This window comes from Glandiceps talaboti, chromosome 1 (assembly GCF_964340395.1).
Source record: "Glandiceps talaboti chromosome 1, keGlaTala1.1, whole genome shotgun sequence".
NCBI lineage: Eukaryota > Metazoa > Hemichordata > Enteropneusta > Spengelidae > Glandiceps > Glandiceps talaboti.
Window position 1 is genome coordinate 6,748,079 of NC_135549.1, and position 25,431 is coordinate 6,773,509.

At 37.0% G+C, this 25,431-nt stretch overlaps 1 pseudogene; it reads right to left on the reverse strand.

Moving 5' to 3' along the window:
- Positions 1-3,634: 3,634 nt before the first annotated feature.
- On the reverse strand, positions 3,635-14,259 carry LOC144441511 (uncharacterized; annotated as a pseudogene).
- Positions 14,260-25,431: the final 11,172 nt, after the last annotated feature.

Consider the following 25,431-nt stretch of genomic DNA (forward strand, 5'->3'; position numbering starts at 1 on the left):
TATGCATTATATGATGTAAATAAAGTAATTTATCAATGCAATGCAATGTAGTGTATGGTTTGTGTTCATACAGTGTGTGTGTTTGGGCGACATGAACGTATCCACTCATCAAAATATGCTTGTTCCCGACGATCTATTACCGACGATCTTTTTCTGTACGTGCGAATTCGCCTTTTCAGGCATATAAATAACCACAGAATCACATTTAGAAGAAATAGACACATATTTTGATATAATATAATAGCAATAACCCCCTCCGAAGGCGGGTATACACTCGAATTTGGTACAATTCGCTCCATATAGCACTCGCCATTCGGCTCGTGCTATATGTCGCGAATTGTACCAAAATCTCGTGTATACCCGCCTTCGGCGGGGGTTATTGCTTAAATATTAAACCCCTCCACAAATCCTCACCAAGTTTCAACCCCATTCACTATGCAGTTTCAAGATATAAGTTTTTGACCAAAATTGAGATGTTTAGACCGAATTTGCATATTGCTGATGGGATTATCACGATGTGAATACAGCTTCATCTACACATCCCCAACCTCATGCACCCCCATTAAATTTCAGCCCAATCTGCTTAGTAGTTTTGAAATTATAGATTTTTGACCATAAGGGCGTGTAATATTTCATAGATTGTTGTTTTCCAGGTCTACAGACTAAATATAACAAAATTTTGACTATATATTCCTACCTGTAAGGGGAAGAGAGTATAGAGATTGATACATTTGTAGTAGCAGGATTCGTCTGATATTTTCCAAAGAAAACGGCAGTCTAAGCAATAATACATGCCCCTGTGCTACGTACCATGTTAATACACCAAGAAACACAGAAAAGACGAACAATATAGTGATTCTACAACAAAATACAAAACATGTACATCATGCATGCAATAATCTGTTGAGTCTCGTATATATGCGTGGGCAACGTGAATTTCAAACTTGTTAGATTTAAACGAACCTGACAACAATGGATAGAAGTATATGTGGCTCCGATAGTCTGGATGAAGCGGAAAAATTAAAGACCGATTCATAACATCTTATATTTGACGACTTATTACATTTACTCTTAACACATTTAATTACAAGAATGGGCGCCTTTTCATTTCGGAATATTTTACAACATTACCATACCATACATGTTATGGTATTTTACAGGACTTGTAATCCAATAACAAGAAGTTACAATTCAAACGATTTTTATCAAGCGAATTTAAAAATCGGCATTTAATTAAGGAAACGGGATAGAATCTCACAAGTGATTTCTTCACAGACCTGCAAAACATTTAAAATCGAATTTATACATGAATTATTCAGCTCCTTCCGATTCAAACATAATACACGCTGGTATATATATATACACGTAAAACTATAATTTCCATACCCATCAAATACAGCATTGTTGAGTAATCTTTTTACAACAATCAGTTTTTTCGTACACTGTACGTACTGCTGTAGAACAATCTTCTTCATGGAATAAATGGACTCTAGGTAGACTTTAGGCAAGGAAAATGCCTACATTTTATGATCACTTGTACTTATCGTCTGGTCCCGAATTAAAAATAAAAGTTGAAAGATTTATCATTTGTAGTCGTCATTATGTGATGTGCAGTAGCCTGTCGGAATCACACAATCCAGTGACTTAGACGGGCTAGGTATATGATAAACATAAACCCAAACCATTTACATATGTATCTGTCGTAGGGGGCGCTAGTCATTACTGAAAACCCCCCGACGGATTGGGTTATCTTGCAACTGTCTCAAGCTCAAAATTACCATAGGTGCGAGGGACAATTTCACTAACGTTTTTACACGATGCATAACACTTAGTATATAGTATATAGTATATAGTATATACTATATAGTATATAGTATATAGTATATAGTATATAGTATATAGTGAAAAAAGAGAGAGAAAATGAAAAATTCAAACATAGTCTTCTGACGATTCTCAGTGACAAGTTTGAAAAACATAAACTTCATGTCGGATCCAGCTATTAGCTTACGTGGAATACATTGCCAGTAATGCAGTATACAAATATATTTTCATTACATCACCGTCACTTAGATGTTCATACCATGTGAGATATGCATAGTTCTAGTCATGCTTGCATGGCGAGTGTGGGTCCGTGACTCGATTCTGACTTGTCACTCGAAAAAAAAAAACCCATACGCTACAGCCATACAAGTAGAGCTATGTCATTTCCAACCTTAACATACAAACTAATGGTGTTTCGACACTATGCAAGTACAACTTGTACATCACGATCTTGCATCATGCTGTCATCTGGTAGGCCTAAATTGAAGACTTTAAACTCATATTCGTACACGCACGCTTTCCATATTAACTTGGAATTGTCCAGACTTTTTACTACGACCAGTTTATAGCCATCCTCTGTATTATTACATGTATGTGGTACGTGAGATCAGTCAGTTGACATATCCGATCATATGTATTTGGTGTTGTTGTTGTTGTTGTTGTTGTTGTTGTTGTTGTTGTTGTTGTTGTTGTTGTTGTTGTTTGCATGCATGTTTTTTTTTAGACGAAGCGTACCACCTCGACATTTAATCTGCAAATGTGTGTATCACTATTTGGAGGGCAGATATATATTTCGCAAGTAATTTGGTTTATTTTACATGGATAGTCCACACAAGGGCAGAATATTATATTTTGTAAGATTAAGATTTCAATAGAAGATAAAATATGCAAGCATACAGTGAATAAAAACATACATACATACATACATACATACATACATACATACATACATACATACATACATACATACATACATACATACACACACACACACACACACACACACATACATACATACATACATACATACATACATACATACATACATACATACATACATACATACATACATACATACATACATACATACATACATACATACATACATACATCTCTCTGTCTCTCTCTCTATCTCGGGCTGCGATGGAGGGGGTCCGAAAATGCATTTTAAAAGCGGACACACTCAAGTAATTCTACAGGATCAAATCGGTGACATAAAATACCAACACACGGAGAAAGATAGTGATATTATAGAACTGTATTATTGAAACATAAAAAGGGGAAAACTCATGGTACATTTTTTTGATCTTTTGTCCTTGGAAAAAAAACATAATACATATATATATATAATATATAATATAATGATAACAATATATTGTTGTTGTTTTTAATGTCAACATTTATATAAATAAATAAATACCAATAAATAAGCCTATCACGTACTTAGTACTAACAGTCTATCTAATAAAAAATAAGAGCACTTCTGTGAAGGACTGTTAAAGTAAACACGATTTTTTTTTCAATTGAGAACGAACACCGCTAAACTTCTTAATCCTCATTCTGTATTTGATTCTTGTTTTATTGTTTGTCAGCCCGGGGATAAAACGTCAATTTTTCAGTGAACCGAATAAATTACTTTTGTATTTCTTCTTGTTTGACTGGGTTACTGTAAACTCCGTCTTTCGTTCCACTTCAAATTCGATCAATATTAATTAAGGAATTATAGTGACAAATTGAATGAGTGTGCTTGGTAGTTCGTAGGCACCATCGGCATGTCTCTTATTGTCAACTACTAGAGTGAACAGTTGGTCTTTCAATGCTTGTGCTGTGCTGTCAGTTGTGTGTAACCCCAGTCGCTCGACATGTTGCAAGCTGGGAACTGATAATGAGGAGGACGGGTAAATGAAGAGGTGGTGACTGGTGAATGGAAGTGCAGCACTGCGGGAGGCATCAGAACAGGACCGCAAGTCGTGATTGGTAAATCTGGACGGCTGAGAGTACGATGATGGGCATATGAAGTATCTGGTGACGTCATACTTGACGTCATCCGGGGTAATTTTGCCACAGGTGGGGCATCGCAGGGTTTCTTGATTGGTAAAAGCGTGGTTCCATCAGCTTTGATTGGTGACGAAGGCATGTTGCCACTGATCGTGCCCGACAAAGGCGACGACGTCACACTCGATGGATGTGTGAGTATGGTTGTGGCAGAACTTGAACTAGAGATATTGGATTCCATGTGTTTATCAACATCTGAGAGCAAAAAAAAAGAAGATAAAATGTATGTAATGTTAATGTCAATTGCATATGAATAATGACGGAAAAGAATTTTGATTTTTAAAGACGTATGCGGTGTTTGCATTGCGTATTCTGCGCATGATGCACTTTATAGCGACGAAGGCAATAGTGGGACAAGTCGTTCTGCCGGTAAGGGCAGATACACTTTACATTTTGGACGAGTGGTACTACATATCGAGAGGGACATAGGACAGAACTTCAAACTTCAACGCTTTTTTGAAGTATTTAGTAGATTTGTGTGATATGAAGAGCAACTTGCATATTATCCGACCTAGAAAACATTTTGTCATAGCTGCAGTCAAAGCTCTGAATATAACTCAATGATGTGACGTGATTCGGATCAAAGCTTTAAGACTAAAACAAATAGAATAGATTCTTTATTGCATCCATTAAGAAAACTACAGTTCTTCATTGGATGTTCTGCAATAAGTGTTCGGTGCTTAAACAAACTAGTAATGACGTCATCTGAAACTTCAAGCTGAATGTGTCATAGCTTAAAATGGTTTTTATGTTATGAAATCAGCATTTACATTGCAAGACTGAAGAAGCAAACTTAAAGAAAAATTGTGGTTTGGTAGTTTAAGGAAATTTCTAACGTTTGAAGATATTTTTTCATACTGCATGGAAACATGGTTCTATCATACCTGAAGTTCAAGCCCAGTTTTTTGTACTGTAATCTCTAAAAATTACTAGTATTACGTTATTCTCGTTTAACTGTTTCGGACCATATGGTTTATAATGATGATCTCGTATGAGTATACGTCATCGTGCGATTTTAGATATGCTCTTTCCCTATATGGGTCTTCATACGCCGTAATGTGGTTACTTTAGTACATTTAGTCTAACATTTTGTTTTCTTTTGTTTTGGTGATTATGTCACATCTGCACAACCTGGCCAGTCCTTTGACACGTCATTACGTGTACAGAAATATTAAGAAAGATGCAATATTCTCACGGTGGTGTTTTTTTACACCATATGGCTGCACTGGTCATGACTTGGTTTTTATCTATCTAGAAAAACCAACATTGGACAGTTGATAACTGATGAACAATTGGTTGATTTAGTATTTTGTACAGACATCGGCAGTAAATTAAAATACGGACAATAGACAATGACAACACTTGTACAACGACAGATTGCTAAATGTAATCGCCTAAGGGTACTATAATATATATATGCATACAACTGTTGTCAACTTGACCGATGTGGTAATCAGGGAACGTCCGTCCGTCGTTTTCATGTCGTTTTCGTCGTCGATGCACTGGTGGGAGTATTGGGGGACAGCCCCCAATTTTGTAGAAGGACCTGTAGGCTATAACATTGTGCGTTATGCCAGAAAGAACTTTATATCAATGTAACTGTGTGGTGTTCTTGTTTTTCAAGTCAAGGCTCAGTGATTTAGTGATTTATTGATTTATCTCTATCTTTATCTCTGCTGAACTTTAAAATGACTATCCCTGTCTCATCCATTCATTCATTCCATCCAAACACCATCACCGCCACCGCCACCCCACCCCACCCCACCCACCCCGATCTCTCTCTCTCTCTCTAGTCTCTCTCTCACTCACTCACACACACACACACTCTCTCTCTCTCTCTCTCTCTCTCTCTCTCTCTCTCTCTCTCTCTCTCTCTCTCTCTCTCTCTCTCTCTCTCTCTCTCTCTCTCTCTTTTTCTTTCTCTTTTGGCGACTTGTTGGTGTGTGGACAAAACGGTGAAGAAACGCCTTGTGTATAATTTTATTTGAATAATACGCCGATCATCGTAAACCAAAGGCCTCAGTATGACAACGTCCAAGGCGTAACCTAGAAGTATGTTTGTATTTTCACTGTGTGAGCAGAAAAATATATTCTAGCTTGTGAGAATGTACGTCGATGTGCGATACTCAGTAATTTTTATATTGAGAATATTCACACGGTATATTCTTTGTAAATACCCAGTAAATAATATCTAGTAAACGATACACGTACTACAAAATGGCTCTCTGTCACTGTTTTGTCCATTCTCCTGCTTTCCTTTCTCAATTTGAACCTCATAAATTGATCAAGACTAGAATACAAGTTATCAGTTTGTTGTTTTGTCAAAGCGTTAATATCTAAAATAATAATAATAACGATATAAATAATAATGCATTTAAAGTTGATCCGAGATAATCTTATAAAAATAAAATGTTCCTTTCCAACAAACGACAGTTCCATACATGTAATACATTTGTTTCGCGAACGAAATACTTATTTGCCAGAGCCCAAAGTATATTGCATGTTAGAATTATATTAGGTAATTTGAATCTGAGTGTTTGTGAGTTTGGTTACATACAACAAGATTGTAGCGAATCTGGGTCGGAAGCACACTGCACTAACTCTGAACTGCGAGCTTGTTAACCAACGAATTACGTTATCTGTCACGTGGCCAACGAGCAGTCTTCCGCTTGTGTTTAACGTGAAGCACTTGCACTAAACGAACAATGCATTGAGTCAATATTGGTAAGATTGTACAAATTGATTTGGAGTGTTGTTTATCTAGGCAATAGAGCAATGAGAAAACTAGTTATGAAACCTCATAATTACTGTCCATGTCCGACATCACGACACGCGCCACCTGCAGCTTTAGACGGTCGACAGTATCTCGCGGCAACAATCTCGCCTAGACTCCGAGATGGTGTTTGTATAGACATACCCATGAATCATACCGTCATAACGGAAGGAGTTTGCAAAGATAACATTTACGGACCGTATTGATGAATCTAACAGGCTAGCTAGGATTGCCATCAGCTATCGATCCACCTGCCAACTACTAGTAGTAGTAGATAGTCCGGTCCATTCCTTGCACCCCGGGGCTGTGCGATACTACTGCTTCTTTCATTCATTGCATCTACATGCTCTCAGATGGCTATTGTGTTGTATCAACTCATTTGCATTGATCGAAATTCATTGCCGTTTTTAGGGGCTTTTCATGTTTATTTATTGTATAATTCATCAAGGACTGGTGGTTAATTCTAATTTTAAAAGAAAAAAAAACTACAATCGTCACCCATCTATAGTCCTAATGATATAACCCAATGAATCAATAAATATTATATATTTCCGTTAAGGGACCACAATCCAATGAATTTTGATTAATTTTCTGTATACGATCCAATTGTTTGGGTTAACACGTCAGTGTCAAAAAAAACTCAGTGAAGCGTTTACAAGCTAAAGCTGTATCGGTGAACTTGTGTCAACATGTGTATCTTTGTGTACGTGAAACTCCAATCGGCTTCTATAAGCTAGTCTTTCAGATATACATCAGGTGCAGTCTGTTGAAACCTTTATGTGCAACCCTTGTGATCATAATACGTTACAAATTGACTTATTAAAGATAGACTTGACTGCAGTGCTTACAGTTTAAACATAGAAATATATCATTGGAGATTTTTTTCAAACGAACTTGAGCCATTAAAAGTGACAGGGGTGAATTGACATAAATTTCCCATTTATTTCATCACTCTCAAATGAAAATTGTCTTTAGAACTTGAATATTAATTGAATTCGCATAATTATATTACACGAATCAGTACCAGCACAATGCTATCATGATCAAACTTGATTCTAGGTCTGAAACCGAGCTTTACGCATTGGCCATTTCCAAGCAGTTACTCATAAGTAGTGACGTCATATGCAGTGACGTCATACGAAGACAGGTGATTCTCTTTAGGAATTCTACTCGACTCCTCTATCATATCAGAGTAGACCAATATTGATCGCTACAGCGAATAATGTCAGCCTTTCGTAAATCGCCAGTCAAGCATTATAACCCAAGGCTTGTTCTCACCTTTGGTAGTAATGTCATGCCAATCTTGTTCGCCAGAGGGCCGTTTCCTTTTCAGACAGTCACTTGGAGTTCGTCTGTCTTCAATATGGCCATTAGTAGACATCGGTGAGGAAGAAGTGAGAGGAAACACGTGGGATAGTGTCATCGCATTGGAGGCTGACAGAGTGGTTGCCATGGGATTGCCGGACGATGCAGCCTGTTGGTTTAGGATGTCTTCGATGGAATGAGACCGGTTGACGTTCAGCCGTGGCATGGTTAGGATAGACTCAGCTGGTTTCTGTGGAGTAGGTGCTGGTAGATTGGGTACTGGTAGCTGATTATGGATTAAGTCCTGAAATGAAAGATATAAGTCATCTAATGAGTTTAAGCTCACTCCATACTTAGACACAACTAATGAAAACACCGTTTAAACGACATACTTGTATACGCTATTACGGGCCATCGATTTTCTACGTTCTTGCATGAATTACCACAGTATATAAAATAATAGAAATGTCGAATTTAACGATGTGTTGTTCAGGGATGTGGGCATAGTTTGTAGTTTTATAGTCATATTCAAAGAAGAACATTCGGTATCAATAACTGAAAACGTTATAAATCATTTGCATACATTTTCGTGACAATTCTGAATATATTTAACACTGACATTTTGGGTAAAAAATAAATATTGTATTATGCCTAATACGGTTATTGAAAACCACACAACAAAATTACAATTTGAAAAGTGTAAACCATCAATATAATAAATAAAACATCCCATGCAGGCCCTGATTTTGTGTAAACGAAATATTCAGTGAACAGACTGATTGAAATTTCAATAGTTTTTTTTAGCACTTTCCGTTTTTTAAATAATTTATCAAGATTAAAGTAAATATTGCTTACACTGTCTGCTATGTTACTGGCACTGTTTCGTAATATACGGTTGATAGAACTGACGCTAGGGATAGTATTTTCGTCACATACACGGTCCTGAAGCAATTTGTCCCGGATTTCCCAAGCAAAGATAGACGGGTTGTCTTGTTTATACTGCAAAATCTTCTTAACTACCAATGGTGTAGCTACCTAGAATCGAGCAAAATATGACATTTCTATAATACATACAACACCGTCTGTAATGAAGTGTTTTAAAGGGAGAGGAAAGAATAAATGTTTCTGTGACCGAATTATTTCCCCCCGAGGACGAAATAATAGCTCGTACGTTGGGGTTGAATCCTTAAACAGAGACAAAAAATGAGCGAAGGGAGCTGATTTGTTGATGCGGTTCTAGAAATAAAACGTGCATATAGTCACGTACCTTTGGTTTGCTTCCACCAATATTCCCTGGACGGATAGATCCTGTCTCGTAATAACGGGTGAGGATTTTACTGACGCATCCATGGGAGACGAGAAGTTGACGGGAGATATCGCAGGGTCGTACTCCAAGATGTGCCAATTCGACGATACGAGCTCGAACAAAGTCGGGCAATGGACGACCGTTGACGAACACGCCTCCGAGCTGATTCACACCGGCTTGGCCTATCCACATTGTCATCGTCAAACAAAACAAAAGAAAAACTATTATTAGTTGATGTCAAAAAAGACTTCTAGGTGAGAAAAAAAGCTAAAATTATCCGAGCTCTGTAGTTTGAAGTAATACTTGTAATGTGTTAAGTCAGGCAGCTGCCAGTGTAACAAAGCGGGATTCAAGTGTTGCTGCGGTTTCTTGCACCGTTACCGTAACATTTGATCATGGTTGCGTGTAAAACATTACAGTAGAGACGTAGCGTGCTGAATGCTAATAACACATCAAAATTGCCAATCTTTTGTCAAGATTGTCTTTGTTTAATGCACTTACTATTTGTTTTGTTCAAAGTTGTCTAAGATCGAACGATATTGTGTCCCGTCAATTATTCACCAAACGTCGAGCCTCAAATCTTTCAATTTTGTCGGCGGTTCTTATCAGATGGTGTTTGGTGCTTGATATTCCAATCGAAGTATGATACCAATCTTACAATGTGTGAGAGAACACAGACATCACCCGCTAGCTATAATCACCCAACAAAAATTCACTAATTTAACTTTTTACCCCAAATTTTGTAATTTTCTAATATTGCTAGAACTCTGGAGTCGGGCGTTGCATTAACCAACCAATCCCCTTCACAATAGCCTAAGGCGAAAGCTGCGTAGTTGAAAAGTCTGTCGCAAGAACGCATACTTCGAGTAGGGTTAAGGTAGTTATCTTAGCGGCATACAACCCTTCTTTGATACTTGCTATTTAGATTGATTAGTCCATTTCATGTAGATCATTAAATCAGTCCCCTTAAAGAATACACGTCAACATTATCCTCTGGCCATCTGTATGTCCAAAACTGTTGCAAAATTTTACCCCGCGAAAACAAATTTGAGAACAATTTGTTGAAGTGCATATTTTTGACGACTGTTTAAACTTGCCGTTTGTATTTTTTGAAATGTCATTATTTTAAAGTGAAAATTTGTGTTCTTAAACTCCTTCATATATTCACTGTTGTCAATTTCATGAAATGTTATTTTCTCGACCAATTGCCTAGTTTTCAATCATATACATGTATTAGTTCGAAATACACGACAGCTAGTAACCCAAGCCAGTTCTGTCAACCTCATACTTGGTGTCACAGTTTATCGCTTACTAGGGTTAGGGACTTGACATGGATGGGTGCACAAAGAGTATGCAATAATGTGCCACAAGTAACGGAGCGTTGCATTTTTCACACATCGGTTAAGAGATTCCACTTTACTCGTTGTGATTTACTCAGAACCGATATGAAATTACACCATTGAGAGGATAAATAATGACAATAGGACAAAGTTTACTTAAACAACTTTTCCATGGCAACCCCATTCAAATTTGAAAATAATCGGAGAGGACATTTCCCACTTCTGAAAAGTAACCTTGGTTTCCCTACATGGTCGCAAAGATATTTCGCATTTTAAAAAGCGCGATTTAAACAAAAATAACACTCCCGTGCATCTATGCCTATACTACAGTAATAAGGTATTTATAGACAGCACTGCCAAATTGACGTGTTAATCATTTAGTTGATGTTCTTATAATATCTTTGATTCCCACTAGTAGCCAGTTTTTGCAGAAAGACAGAGTTCTCTCAACTGCAACCATATAACTACCGCCCTCATAAGTTCATTCTCTCATAATATAGACCTCATACCTGTATGCGGCATACTGGATGCTATTCTCTGGGTATCCAATATATTCAACTGTTGAGAAAAAGACAATCAAATATTAAAATTGTGCATCTCATCACAAGTAAACGATTTGGTAATTTTTGATAATCCTGTTAAGAATAAAGTGATGCAGCTAATGTTGTTCATTCTATGCACACTGAGAGCGAGTGTTGAGAGAGTAAACGCCCAAGCTTGGTTAACGTGTTGTTACTAATTCACAATAAATTATGTTGCTCGTCACAAGTAAGTAAAAGTTGTCATGAATTATATCATTCTGTCGTGATTTTGAAACCACAATCCACCGGTCTATGTTCTTAGCCTAAAACTGAAAATAAAATTTCCTGATTTCAGTAACGATTTTTATCATGATATAGGTTGTCATGGAATAAGATACACAAGTTATTGATATGCAAAACAAACATATGAATTTGATAGCGCCAATATGTCAGTTATTCTATAAATCGGAACTGTCAGCGATGGTTTCTTTGTCTGTCTGCTTTTTTTTCGTCCGGTTACCCTAGCGATGTCATAGACTACAGGAGGAAATCTTTATATGGTCAGTCGAGCTTCAAAACTGCGTAAAAAAACTAACAAGTTAGCATCAATGCCATGGGCTTCTTTATGTTTTTTCCTGAACGGTGGAAATCTGCAGCTGCATTTCTTAGTTGATGAGACGGCGATTTCCTCCCGATGGAGACACACAGTTCAAGCTGATATTAATGAAATACCTTGCATGTATTGTAATAGGAACAGAAGACAGAACGAAAGTGTCTTCTATGACTGGACATTTTGCAAAATTACAAATAGCAAAATTTCAATCTTAATTGATTCATCGAGTGACTGTATTATCCGCGTTGCCATCGGGCTGTGAGTGGAAGGCGATAATATTAGATTTGCCTAGCTTAACCACGCAAACAATTTCAACCGTGGAAGACTCGGATTGTGTGCCCATCAGACGTCAACTTTAGCAGACCTTAACAAATTGTTACAAATTGACTCCGCAATTATACTGCAAGTATTTGTACAACCGAGTTCATTTATTTGATAGTTATGTCCATACTCAAAATAACACAGTCTAACGTTTGGTTTTTGCAATTGTAAGTTTTTAAAACTAGCTTATATTCTTTCTGACGATAAAGAGTTTTTATTGGTCGGTCGGTTTGTGGTTTCTTCCCCACTTCGTTTTGTTTTGTTTTGTTATGTTATGTTTTGTTTTGTGTGTTTTTTTTGGTTTTTTTTTGGGGGGGGCGGCGTTTGGTTATTGATTTGTTTCAGAAACCAGTCCTTCTTTCCAATATTATCTAAAGACAAGACAATTGCTTAGTTAAGATAATTGCCCAATAGTTTTGCTTTCGCGATGCCTGTTAAAAGCAATCGTAGTCAAACGATCATGGATCATCATGTACTTGCATATTAGCATATAGCAAACCAAAGTTGAGCCCATTGTTTCAACCACAGACCTAATGGGTCTTTTCAGTTAAGAAATTGCAGTGTGTCTGTAGCTCGGCCAGTTATCAGTTTATCTACTCTTAATTATCATAATGGCACGTGTTAAGGTGGTAGCTATTTCTGCCTCTATTCACAAAGATGAAGACTAGAAAAGACCGTTTGAAAACATAGAATACTTATTATTCTCTTCATTATTCATTGAGATTTTTGTGAATAAAACGAAGTTAAAGGGAGTCCATTGAGACGAAAACCACAAACGACATGATCACTGATACAGTGATGATGGCAATGCACAAGCAATGATATGCAGATACTGATACTGATGATGATGATGATCTTGTTGTTGTTGTTTTTATTTTGAGAGAAAAAGTACAAATGTAGCCACATGCTAGTTATGCCAATCGGAATAATAAACACTAGATATACAATATGAATCACAATAGTAAAGAGCCACTTTCAAAGAAAATTAAGAAAGATTAGATAACAAAGTCGTGGGATCTCTGTGAAAGGAGACGATACTCCGTTTAACTGTAGCTAATTACGGCCAGTCTCCCATCATATATGCCGTAAGTGGTCCATTGGTCGAATTTGCAGTCATGCCGCCAACCCTTGGACTGATTGAAAGAATACGTTACAATCAAGACAATTAGCGGCAGACGATTTTGGACAACAGACAACAATGACGTGAAGGCGACAGGGACCGCTAGTTCTTTAATGAAACTGAACAATTCAAATCACACTATCTTATTAATTTGCATGAATTAAAACATATGCAACATACTGGTGTGTGAGAGAGAAGAATTAACACGTTTCAGTCATAAAATCTTAATAAATTCAATTTCACCGAAGGCATTTTGACAAATGATTCATTTGTCTATTCTAATTTTTACAGATCTTCTCTGGAAATCTGTTTATTGATTTTGGAAGTTAACAAGTCAAAAACTGGAAGGAAAAATAGATATGAAGATATTTGATTGTTTTACATGTAAACTTTCTGTCATGCTCCATTCACAGAGATTGGTATCGATGCGGTGTCAATTTCTCTTATGAATAAATAATATGATGTTGCGATCGTTGGATACACGTGAAAAGTATGTGTATACTTTATAGTTTCCAATCGATGCTTTTATTTTGGTACACTTTCTGCTTCATCGTTCGTAATTTTAAAAAATCAATCAAGCTTTGCAGCGGTCAGCGATTGTCATATTTGGAGGTGGTATCACCAATATGAGGCATCGGACACCGCGATGGCATCTCGCAGCGGCGTTGACAAGTTCGAGCTCCGGGAAGAATAAATGAGAGATGAGGAACAAGTACAAGTGCAACTAGAATTTGTTGACTTTAGAACTTATGAAAGTAAATGTGTATTTAAAAAAAGAGTCGTCCTCAAGTATTCGGATACACGGGATGTGGAAATACAAATCCTGATGTATTAATTCAAATGTAGAAATACAAATATCTTAATAAATGTTCGATGAGAACAAGTTGTTTCGAAGTCAACACTTACCTGCAAGAGACGGTGATGTTTACGGCCTGTGCGTTCACAAGTAGTAGCAACAGTTGTAGCTTCACAGATCCTCGAAGCTGAACAAGCTCCAAATGTGTGCGATCAAGTGATACAGGCGATTAAGAGGCGAAACACCTGCACCGATCTTACGGCACCTTTTAAACGCTCCACGGCGCATGCCCACTAAGAAGCTGGGGCGGATTTCCGGAGTAGTGGCGAAACAGTGATAAAGCACTTTTCATACTTTTATGAACGGAACCAATAATGTGTTTCCACGCTTAGCCTTCATTATGTGACTTTTGCCTTTAATAATACATGTTTAGGTTGGGGATGATTGCAGCTGCCTTACTCCGTTGAACACGCTCAATACAGTATTTTCCTGCATCTTTTCTACTAGTTACCTGAACGAATCCCTATCTATTAGATATTAATGAAGAAGATATCACCAGTCTAGTTTGTCAAGGTCATTTGTTCTTCTTTTCAAAAAGGAAACAACTTATTGGATATAAGATTAATCGGGGAGAGTACTAATACTGTCATGCTTTCTATGGTCACGCCATTTGGAATTAAGTGTACTGAATATTTGCCCGTTTGATCTAATCTCGGAAAGTAATATGTGTATTAAATGATGACATAAAAACCATAACTTCGACGTAGAAATAAACAAGCATGACAGCAAACGTTGTTCAACTTAATCACAATTATGTACAAGGCAAACGTATGAGTTTGCAAACGGACGGGAGAATGTATGCAGTAGGGAAAAATGTGAATGTGATTTTTCATTTTTGTTATTGCATTACGTTCTTTTTGTAATGCGGAGGAAGGTCGTCGTTGACTAGGCTGCAACCAAACAAACAAAGGTGGACGCTATACGTCACATTTGTTTAGCTCAGGTGCACTGATTGTTTGGGAATACATACATCCCCCTACCCCGGCCGTCTGTCTCCAGCAGACTGTTACAATTTTTTGTTTTCAGTTGCCTTTTCAGGTACTAATCCCAGTCGACATGCCCGAGACAAGTTGTGGGGATAGCGATGTAGGGAGTGTGCGTATTCTACCCATGATTGAACACCGGGAACAGACGACGCGACGTGCGACAAACGTGTGCAATACGACTAGTAATTTGACTATCTAAATTCCTAATGTAGAATGATTTATTGCATGGCTACATTAAAGCTTTTCACTACCATAACTTTGTGACATTAACACCTCTAATGGTTTTTAAGTGGCATTTCTTCAACTTCCACTCGCACGTCAGACTACAAGATGCATGGATAAGAGACAGCGTAATTTGTTCTCACAAACCTTAACTACAGCAGTTTAACTTCAAAATGACAAATTGATTTTGACCAATCATTTCCAACGACATTTGATTCTTATTCGTGGAGACAATCGATCACTAACTTGGATAGTCAAATGGACAAACTAATAGCTTAGCATAATTACCAAAACAAGTCAACAGTTGCAACTTTTCCAAGTCATTGTACTGGCACTTTCTGGTAACTATTGCAAATCGTGGGAAAGCGTCGACCACCATATGTTTACGGGAATCTTTCCTGTAAACGGCGTCCCTAGAAGTGCGTGGATGCGTCGAAATATAGAGTTTTGGTATCACACCAAAATTCCCGGCATTTGGAGTGACGCGGATATTGTCTGTACAATTCTAATGTATGTAAAAGTATTAATGAAAATTGGAAAATGACTTCTGGTAAAATGATTATAGTACAATTGTATTCTTGAAAAACAAAACTAACACACCACAGTCGAAGAGTTTACCGAAATCTCGCCATTTTTGGTCAAAAACTGTCACCCACATTTTGGTCACAACCGCATTTTAGTTGTTCGGACGACACTGGCAATGCGTTACAAAACTGTAAACTTAAAATTATAGTCTCCTAAGACTTGAAATCCAAAATGTAGGCGGAGACACCATTTCATTAAAGCACCTGAAAACACACGTGTCTATATATTTCTAACTTCCGCAACTCGTAACCTATCTCCGTACCGTAACTAATGTTTTGGTCAAATTGAAAGTCGTACGATTTCAACAAACAATGGTACACACACGGTGAATCTTGAATATTTCAAAACTGTATCAATTAAAAGTGCCATGAGTTGTAATTCGCCCCCCCCCCCCCACTCTCCCCGTCTCCCACTTAAAAAGTATCATGATCAAAATTGAAGAATCATAAGACAAAAGTAATGTTGATTAAAGTTCCTCACAAGCATTTCCTGGTCTACGCCACACTTTCCATTGAAATATTTTACTCATGAAATACCCATTATGGCAGAATTGTCATTTCCCTGTTATAACTATTCAGAAAAAATCGCATCCCCCGTTTTCTTTTCTTTTCCTTGTTTTGGTTAGAGTCACTGCCATTGTAGCTAATGGGGTAGAACTGTACATTGTTTCTTTCAAGAAACCAGTGTTATACATTACATTGTAATAAATCACAGTGATATATTCCAAATTTAAATGCTTTCGAGTTTTTTTATCCACAGAGTCCTAACAATTCTACATAACTAGGTCATTCACTGAGGTTACATACACAAACAAATGTATTTTTCAGTACCAAAAACCTTGAAAAAAGTAACTATCTCGATTTTTTTAGTTCGAACAATTTTCGCAACTCTATTACGTGCTGCTGAAGAATCAACATTGGGTACTATGAACAAATTATGGGTTTTAGATTTACCAGAAGTTACGATCAAAGTTTCTGGTACAGTTGGGTATCAACTGAACTAGTGATGAAAACCCTTTCCCAGGGATTCCTGGTACAAGTAGTAGTGTAATTCTTGAGTATGACTGCTAATAAGCCTACCACTGTATAAAATCTTGGGCATTGGTGAGCCATGGCTGCTGTGGTCAAACACTACTACCCATCAGATTCAATCTCAATAATCACCTCAGTGACTTCTGACCCGATTTGTTGTCGAAGCTATTTGCGATAAATTTTACAATATGACATTTAGTATCATTTTTATCATAGATTTTGAGTGTTACCACATGTTAATTAGGTATGCGTTTTGAGTTATAAGAATAAAAAGTGTCCTACTTTGGAAATCGTGTGTTGCATTCAGTCAGTCAGTCAGTCAGTCAGTCAGTCAGTCATAGTTCTGTATCAAGATGTACAAAATCTATCCGATGTAAATTGAAAGTAAATCGAACTTTATAATCTTACAGTAGTTATAGTTAGTGTTATCTACGAGAGGAGGGGGTGGTAGCTTTGTTTGGCAGATTTCGGTCCTCCCCACTTCACGATGTTTTCAATGTTTTCCTTTTTAATGATGTTGACCATGGAAAATGAGTAAACGTAACAGTAAGACATCATTAATATCTATCATCAAGTCAACGCAATTAGCTATTGTGTAATTCTTACAAGACTGCAGTGATACTAAAAAGTGATGTTGTGAAATTTCAGACAAGCGGAACAATAATTGGCCTACGCCTCTCGATATGTTTATTGCATGATCACAATATGGACACAAGCTACTACAAGCTACGTAAATTGCTTGTTTGTGTGAATGCTATAAAACCTAAACCGTAAAGCTTTATGAATCAAACAACAAAAGAGTGATGAGCAAGACTTGATAAAAAAGGTGTGAAGATGTTAGTAGTGGCTTCCTCGTGATCGTTTTACGGCCCTGGGGTTAACAATAACGGTCTGATTAACTCATTAACACATGCTTTAAACCACGGACTATTGACTTTATGTCCGAAATAAGTCGTCAGTCTTTATCAAATCACTTACTCACAGCAATTACGTACATTACTGTAATCCTAAACGAATCGGTGACCGTTATGATTGCAGATATAATGAGCGCATTCATTCTAAACAGTTCTAGTAGGAAAATACGTTTTTAACAGTTTGCTGTCTATTGCCAACGGCCAAACTCAATCTTTATTCCGGAATACACCTCTTTACTAGTAGCTAATTTGTTGGATCAAAATCTGTTTTCTTTCCGCTGTATCAAATGGGAGTTCGGTCCGTCATTGTTTTTCAAATAATTGTATAGCAAGCTTATATTAAGCTTAAGCCTAATTTTGTCTGCAAGTTTATGATATGTATAATGTGTCATTATCACCGTACTCAGCTCAGTATCGACCGTGTTGACCATTACAAATTGTGTACACCATCGATAGAATCCTATGCCACCGTCAGGTACCTGTGGATTCATACCACCAAATAATTGTACCAGTTATTATTCTTGTAGGTAATTTGCTCAAAAGTTGTCTTGCCACTCATAGTCAATACTAAACAGTAGTGATTCAACCACAGATATTATATGTAGAATTAAACTTGAAAGTTCCTCTCAGTACATGAGATATAGAGTTTTCGATTGAAAACATAGGGCCGTTCAAATATAGTGTATTGAAATGTTTCCACTTTCTTGCTTTTATAGAGTGTGCTTGACATGGTGCGTGGATTTTCAATTCTTCTAGATCAGTGAATTCATTATCTGAATACAACTTCAAATATATACACTTTATTTGCATTAATGTGTTTGTTTCGATACCTATTGGTGAACTTGCGTATCATTAAATACTGATATCGATTGTCACCATCCGCCATATTTTGTACTAATTCTATTTACACAGTATAGAATTTCTCGTCAACATTTATTCTACCCCTTTAACATAGAAAGGTCTCTACATGTACTAGTACGACTGTGAACCCTAAAGTTAAAATAACCCTGGTTAAAATAAATCCCAATTATTTGTTTTGCCAGTTCGAATATTCAAGTAAAATGTTAGGACCGACACTCAGTATGTTGTGATGTGTTTTTTTCGTATGATAAATAAAATTGACACTACTTGCTTTCAAGCTTCAGATAGCTCTTCAAACAATGTACATAATTTGTTTTTTTCAGCATTCGGCGTCACTGATGCGAAATTAAAGCATAGACAATACAGCTATTCATTAGCAGCTATGGTTTTAGAACAGACTCGGTGTACGAACATATGATCCATTTACATATTTTATTCTTTGACAATTAGTGAAACGTTTTCTACCGCCTGCTTCCAACTATGAAAAAGAAGAAATTGCCATATTGTGATCGATCGACGATAGAGTTGTCTGAACTTCCTCAAGTTTCCTTTATGTGTTTTTCTTTCTGCTTGTTACTATGATAAATCATGCTATTGAGAAAATCAATTTATACTGCAATACATCCTGTATTTACAAGAGCAGCCACATAGTCCAATTTCAATTCGTATTGCTCGAAATGAAACTTGTATTGATTTTCAAGACAGACAAATTACTGTTAAAATAAATAAGAAGTGAGTGAAAGAGACGGGAAGTTGAATATACGAATTAGTTTCCTTGTTGTTCAGTCAAGATTTTGATACGCCAGATCCTAGGGACTAGAAAGACATAAAAAGACAGGAAAGGGTGAAATGCGCGGTCAGTCTGCACAGGTAGCTATCATTTCCCCTAGAAGCTAGACGGATGTCTTGCTTACTTTACAACCAATGCATTCGACAACAAAACAATACGATGTGTATTGTCCATAACTATGAATAGTTAATGAGATCGGACAATGTGCGCATGCTCCGTGCAAACTTTACCGGTTTGATTTTTACGGTATAAGTGTAATCAATCATACGCCTGTCATTACCTGGTTAACTTTTCCTAAATGTCGCGACACCGTCACTTAACTGCGACATAAATCGACTTCGAGGCCATTGCTTAAAATAGATTTGACTAGAGTTCATAGCAATATCAAAGGATGAAGCACGTATTACTGAGTACTCGATATTTTAAAAGAAAATTACATTTGTTCGACGACTCCCGGCAAATTCTCGACAACAACAGGGAGTTCTGCTACTGAGATTTGCCATTGGCGGATAAAGCAGTTTATTTTGTTAAACTTTTATATAAATGGTTGTTCAAATTCAAAATGTCAACATTCTCAACACTTTGTATTCACGAATACCTAATCTGTGGAGACTACCGTGGTACATCGGATTATGTGACAAACAGCTTGTTGGGGGAATAACTAAGAGTCAAATATAATATAATTGATTGCATGAGAAAAATGTTAAATTGTGTAAATTCAGACTCAGTATTTTCATATAATAACCGATGAAATTATGACCTATACCAGTGCTTGTTTAACTGAACCGTCGCGTGTATCCGTTGTGTACCAGTGAATGAACACGTGTGTAAATATACACTGAAGTTTATAGATATTTCAAGTGTCAAATAAGAGATGAATGGATTGATAATTTTATCTAGAACTAGCTGGATTGTTCATTATCCGACGTTGCCAAAAGACATTGTTGTATGCACAGTTTGACAGCCATTGTCTCTCAGAATTTGTAGTTTTTTTCCAACAGCGATAAGCGTAGAATAATTGAAATTATACCCGGCAGTATGAATGGATGGATGGCAGTTGGGTTTAGCACTGCGTATGGATCATTCAAAATGTAATTTCTTTAATCGTTTTGACTAACCCTTCCCGCTTAGATTATTTCAACAAACATCTGTATTTTTCTGTAACTTTTTGATAATTTTTTTACTACTTGAAACAAAAATCACATAAATAATCCTCATAGATAGATTGATGATACTATCTTGTTTTTTTGGTTTTTTTTGTAACTTTTTGGAACAACTTAATTTTAGACAGAATTCATACAAGTTATTCTCTGTGCTAAATTGTGTTACTTTCCTGTCTAAGTAATGTGACAAAAAAATCTTTGTTTTCTGTAACTTTTTGGCAAATCTGAAACTTTAGTTTACACTATAATCATATAAATATTCATAGTTCATGAATTGATATTAAAACCGTTGTGTAAAAGTGATAATATTATAGACCTTAGATATTATCATGCGGAACACACATATTTTGTAATGCGTGTTTTACTGTGAAGAGTGAAGTTGGCACTGTAGAAACATTGAGGTTAGTACGAGTTTATAGAGTTCAGAAAGTGAATTGACGAAAAGAAATCTACAGGTGTGCTTATTCTTTCCGTTGTCACAATACAGTCTATATAAATTGTGTTCACACTTCTTTGTCAAAAGGAATCGCTTGCTAAAGAGACAGTTGTCTCTTTCTTTCTTTTTTGTTCATGGCTTTGGGGTTGAAGTGTATGGAGAACAACACACTTTTGGATTCACAAAGACGTCCAATTTAATCACTGAAAAGACTACAAAATCAGTAGATGTACTCTTCAGATTACGAGTGTATGAATTTATCATTGCTACATTGATGAATTGTACCACGAATACTTGACAACCGACGGGACAGTTGGGATTCGAAAATCTAAAATACATGTAAGTGTCGAATTCTGGTATAGGTTTTTCCTTTTTTTAAAGGGGTGTCATTCAATGGTATCGTTTGTTATGAGGCTCGGAGGAAGTAGTCTTGTGACATCGACATTCTCTATTCTCATTATGTATAATGCTAATCAACAGAAGTGTAATTGGTTTAACTGCCTTAATACACTAGTGTATTACGGAAGATACATTGGTATTGTTCGGACAAGTGGGCCTAATAGTGTTCAACTACGGACAATGAATGACCATTGGCCATTACGTTGTGGCTATGAACTTCTCCATCACTCTTCCAGAGAGACAATGCAGTACTTAATGGACATTGGCAAAGTAGCTCATTACAACGACCACCGAATTATAAATGCGACAGTATAGGCCATTTATAGAGAAGCTTTTTTCCCTTCGAAATGACCCAGTGAATGTCCTGTTCCAACGATCATCGCTTAGATGTTGTTCGGCGATTTGATAAACTGATACCAAAGTTTTAAAATTGAAAGTAGTACTATATCAATAAATTGGTCATTTTGAAAAGAAACCCCCATCTTTTTTATCTTTAAAAATGCACAAATGCACAAAACAATTTTTTGGGATTTTTTTTTAGAAAAGTCAGTGACAAAGAATTTTCATTAGCAAAAAGCTCGAATACCCCCCCCCCCCCCGTTAAGATCGATGATTTCGGTCAAGTAGCTCACACAAAAAATTGGTTTAATATGTTGTTGTTTTGACGTTCTTAATCAAAGCTGGCGATTTTAGGGGACCGGCCAGAGTCCGGCATTGATCGATGAGGAGAAGAAGAAGATCAAAGACGAAAAATGCTGCACAAGTCATGATTTTGTTAGCTTGTTCGACAAACGTCACACTGTCCTTAACAGACAATCCCAAAGAAGGAAAGACTGGTGATGTATCCGCCCCAATCAATGAAAGGTCGAACAGCATCGAAATATTGCCAAAGAAGGTGGACTCACGTCATGCTTGTATTAATTGAATCTGTACGATTGTTGATAGTTTTATCGTGTCTTATCATCGGCTTATCTTTTGCACGGCTTTGCTGCCATCTCCTAACTTAACTAAGTACGCTAAAGCACCATGGGTTGGCTTCTGAGTAGCCACGTGCACTGTATACCGTTTGTTTTCTGTTAACGTAGTCCGATTTGCATAAATAGAACGGATCGTAAAAGTTTGGTATTAGAATTTAAAATGAATGAAGACGTGTGTGTGTACATATAACGTAGAGCTAGAAAGTCCACACACGTGTTGTGAATGCGTTAGACGAAATGTGTTTGCTAGACTCGGGTTGGTACTACGGACGTGCCTTATGTCATCGCTATCAACAACACTTCACATCTCTTTTCAACTCACTTCATTTTATTTCAATCAATTTGTTTTCTGGGCTGTTGTTGAAAAGTACTCTATCAATATTTGAACTTTTTGAGAAATGGGATACTTGCTATTTATTTTGACCGATGATTGTATCGACAAAGTCTAAAGCCCTTGTGATCTTTCAAGTTTGTCATTGATATAGATGCAATAATGTAACATTTGACACGAAATCTCCATACAAGAAGAAAGTGAGCAGTATTTGTAGGCCTAAGAGGCGAATTCAATACCACTTTTCACATTACAAAGTAACCAGTGTTACTCTCTCTCTCTCTGTGAGAGAGTGTACACTGGGCTGCACATCAATACTGAGGCAAGGCTTGTAATATTTCAGGGAACAGAACATGCAAAACGAAATTATAAGGAATATGTTTGAAGAAGCATTATGATTGCACGAAGCGTACAAGTGATGGTAATATTTTACAGTTATGATTCGTCGTTTTTATTTGTTTGTCCAATTAGACGAATTAGATCAATTGTTTTGTTCTCGGCATAAAATTCAAAATTGTGAACTCAGCTTTAACAACAGAATTTTGGGATAGCTGTGACAAACCCTCAGGGGAGAGTAGTCACCCTTTCACTACAAACAAACAACATAATGTGAGAGTATGTGTCGTCAGCTACGGTGAGCGTCGGTAGCATGTTTGTATGACACCATGCATGTGTATTCATCGAAACTCTAACTCGGAACTTTGCTCTGAACCGGCTATTTTGAGTCGACTAGCATAAGTTGAATTGCTTGGAGCACTAGCACAATTCTAAAGAAGTCAGACTCCGACTGACTATAGACGCAAATTATACTTAATTAGTTGGAGCAGAACCAGTAGTAAGAAAGGCTCTTTACGGGTCGTTGTCAAAAATAATAGGCGAGGTCTCAAGGTATATAATTATGATCCCAAGTCAGCCATTCCCGACATGGACTAAAGTGACAAAGAAGCAACGAGACAAAGGAAAGGCAAAAATCACAGATTTCTCTTATTAGATACGTTTACTTCGAGCTCTGTGCAACCCGACGAAAATCATTTAAGATTACATGGACGATTTGAATCGAAAGGTGCCATAAGTAAGTATTTATTGAAAAACCTCACCAAAAAGGATCGGTTTTGAAACAAATTGAAGTTGAAAGAAGTTTAACAGCTAAACTTATAGAATTTTCTTCAACTGACAACTTTTCTGCTCTTGCTGTATTCGCTATGCAACAATGATTCTCATTCGGTAACGGATTTCAAGTTTTAGTTAGTCCTGTCAGACCAAGTACTTTGGTGAAACGTCTTGAGTATGAGAAACATATTGCAACCAAGGTGGGTCCAAAAACTAGGGTAACAATACAAAGTAGAAGGAGCGAAAAATGAGAGTGTAAGGGCGAGGAGAGTGCCTTTTATTTCCACTGACCCGTCCAACAAGATCAAGATACACGAAATGGATCATACTTAATCAAAGTTGAAAGGCCCAACAAGAGAGCGGCACTCAAGTATTGTGTGACAACCTCCAAGTGACTTTATTCACCATACTTTTGAGAAGACTGTCTAAATTTACTGACAATTCGTCGGCTCCTCGCCGACGTTACACAAAGACGGTTTGTACTAAAGAATTAGCGGTAAAGGTTTTATTCCCGACAATTAATTATCAGTGTTACTAGGTATAGCAGTCTTTTGAGATAGTCCACTGAGGTCTAATGATGTGAATTGTAGCTTAGTAGTTTGGTGTCCGTATACCCTTGTATAAACGATCATATGCTGTCTGCTACCTTTCCAGTGAGTTTTCAACACAACAACTGATCAGTTCTGGTAAGATGTCTCAGCTGTTTTCTTTTCAATATCACCTGACCAATAGTTTCACTTCGTCAGATATTAAGCTTAACACTGTACAATGAAGCATTAGCGCCTGAGTCTTTGACCATGTTCAACTTGGCATCATACTATCGCGAACACTCCGCTCCGTCCGCTCCGTGTACAACCATGTCAGTTCTGTCGAATGTCACTTGTGTTTTGGGTCAAAGATTTGACGACAACCCATGGTAGCCTGGTTCTTTGTCTAACTGAGATTGCAAATTACTGAGCCCCAAGACGTCATGATTGAATGTGATGCGCCAAACGTAGTATGATTGCTAGTGACGTCATTATTACATTATGACGAAAATTACCGACACGCCATTTTCAAAATATTATAGTCAAGTAAACTACGAGACGAGACGTAGGCAATTTCAACGATTTTCTCCCTATGCAAAGCTTTTAAACCACCATAAAAATCACAAACCATTTCAAATTAAGCTAGGGTTAATCCTCTATATATTCAAATGGCATCAGTTGTACAGTTTGTCGACATTTCGTTGAATTCAAACACTTCATCCATAGATACATGTACCCAACCGCTCTGTATACATTTCTCAGCAGTATTCGTTAGCACCAATATGTAGATTTTTGTATTGTAATGAAAACAACAATATTACCTTTCCGTTTGCCTTCCCTAACGCAAATTAAAAAATTCTTTTCGCTATTTCTGTCCGTGTACAAATGACAGTACGATGGTGATTTAGCAATAAGTTGTAGAGTTTGTAACGAGGCTCCATCTAGTCTAGACGTGCTGTGTTTCAGAATTGTTTTACATTGTAACATATTTAAAACTGTGTTCCACTTGGTCGCTTGGATTCATTCTCAGCTGTATTCAGTTTTACCATTCAAATCGAATACTCAGTA